This window comes from Penaeus vannamei, chromosome 7 (assembly GCF_042767895.1).
Source record: "Penaeus vannamei isolate JL-2024 chromosome 7, ASM4276789v1, whole genome shotgun sequence".
In the NCBI taxonomy this organism is placed as follows: Eukaryota; Metazoa; Arthropoda; class Malacostraca; order Decapoda; family Penaeidae; genus Penaeus; species Penaeus vannamei.
Window position 1 is genome coordinate 44431782 of NC_091555.1, and position 2118 is coordinate 44433899.

Here is a 2118-nt window from a genome sequence, read left to right on the forward strand (position 1 = left end):
TTTATCTCTATTTATTCTCTTTTTTATTTTTCTTATTTTTCTCTTTTTTATTGATTTACTTTTCTCCTTCTAGTTGTACATAAATTTTCCTTTTCTTCTTCTTCTTCTTTTTTTTTTCTTTCTTTCTTTCTTTTTTTCTTCTTTCTTTATTATCATTATTTTTTTCTTTCTTATATTTCTTCTTTACTTTTTTCTTTCTTTCTGCTTCTTTTTTTTTTTCTTCTTCTTCTTCTTCTCTTTCTTTTTTTTCTTTTTTTCTTCTTCTTTTCTTTTCTTTTTCGTTTTTTTCTTCTTCTTTTCTTTTCTTTTTTTCTTATTTTCCTTTTTCTTCTTCTTCTTTTCTTTTTTTCCTTTTTCTTCTTATTTTTTTTTAAATTTCTTTTTATTCGTAAATTCCGCAAATTACTTTTTTACTTTTTTCTTAATTTCCTTCTTTTGACCTTATCTTTATCATTTTCCTTTATAAGATCCTTGCATTTTTTTTTATTTCCTTTTTAATCCTTGCTCCTCTTTCTCTCATCTTTATCGTCATCTTTTTTTTTTCGTCGTATTCTCGTCTTTTCCCTCACTTCCTCTATTTTATCACCTTATTGTATTCTTACTCTTCTATTTTTCTTTCTCTTCCTCTTTTTCGCAAATTTCTATTTTTATCCTTCATTTTTTTCTTTACTATTCCTTTTTCTATTTTTTTTTTTCAGTTTTCTTGTATTCTGACATTCTTATTTTTTTATTTCCTATTTTCTTAAACTTATTCTTATTCTTCTTTTTCTCTCCTCTCCTTCTTTTTTTGTATTCTGACATTTTCATTTTCTTTATTTCCTATTTTTTTAACTTCTTATTCTTTTTTTTCTCTCCTCTCCTTCTTTTCTTGTATTCTGACATTTTCATTTTCTTTATTTCCTATTTTTTTAACTTCTTATTCCCTTTTTTCTCTCCTCTCCTTCTTTTCTTGTATTCTGACATTTTCATTTTCTCTATTTTTCATTTTCTTATACTTATTCTTATTCTTCTCTCATTTTCTCTATTTTTCATTTTCTTAAATTTATTCTTCTTCTTTTTCTCTCCCCTTCTCTTCCTTTTCCTCTTTTTCTAGTCCTCTTGTAGTCTGCCATTTACATTTTCACTTTTTTTTTTTCTTTTTCTTTTTCTCAAACTTCTTGTAATTCTATCCTTTAATTTTATCTCCCTTCCCCTTTCCTTTCATTCGCAAATTCTTTGTACTCTGACCCTCTCGTTTTTTATCACTCTTTCCCTTTTTCTTTTTCGCAAACTTCTTGTACTATTTTAGAGCCATTCTTTCCCTCCCCCTCTTCCTCTTTTTTCGCAAATTCCTTGTATTTTTTTTCCTATTCATTTTTTTTCTCTATGTCTCTCTCTTTCTTTTTTCTCCTTTTTCTTTGACTTCTATCCATCTTTAAACCCATCTTCATTTTTCCTATCTCTTTGTCTTTTTCTCCCTATTTATATCTATCTACCACACTCTCTTTGTCTCTCCCTGTCTCTCTCTCTCTCTGTATCTATGTATTTCTCTCTCTCTATCTATCTATCACCCTCCTTCCCCTCTTCCACCCTCTCTCTCTCTCTCCCTCTCTCTCTCCCTCCCTCCCTCCCTCCCTCCCTCCCCTCCCCTCCCTCCCTCCCTCCCTCCCTCCCTCCCTCCCCTCCCTCCCTCCCTCCCCTCCCTCCCCTCCCTCCCTCCCTCCCCTCCCTCCCTCCCTCCCCTCCCTCCCTCCCCTCCCTCCTCTCCCTCCCTCCCTCCCCTCCCTCCCTCCCTCCCCTACCTCCCCTCCCTCCCTACCTCCCCACCTCCCCCCCTCCCCTCCCTCCCCCCCTTCCTCCCCTCCCTCCCTCCCCCTCCCTCTCCCTCTCCCTCCTCCCTCTCCCTCCTCCCTCTCCCCCCTCTTTCTCTCTCTCTCCCTCTCCCTCTTTTATCCAATATGCATTACTTAAAGCCAGCCCGGCGAAGTTCAATTTCCTGCTCTTCAAGGGAGTCCTTCTACCGGCGGAGGAAAACCTGTGATTCAACCTTTTATAATTTTTTTTTTTTTTTTTTTTTTTTTTTTTTTTTTTTTGCCTTTGCAATCAGTCGCCGCAGGTCGCTGTTGCTTTTTTTTTTTT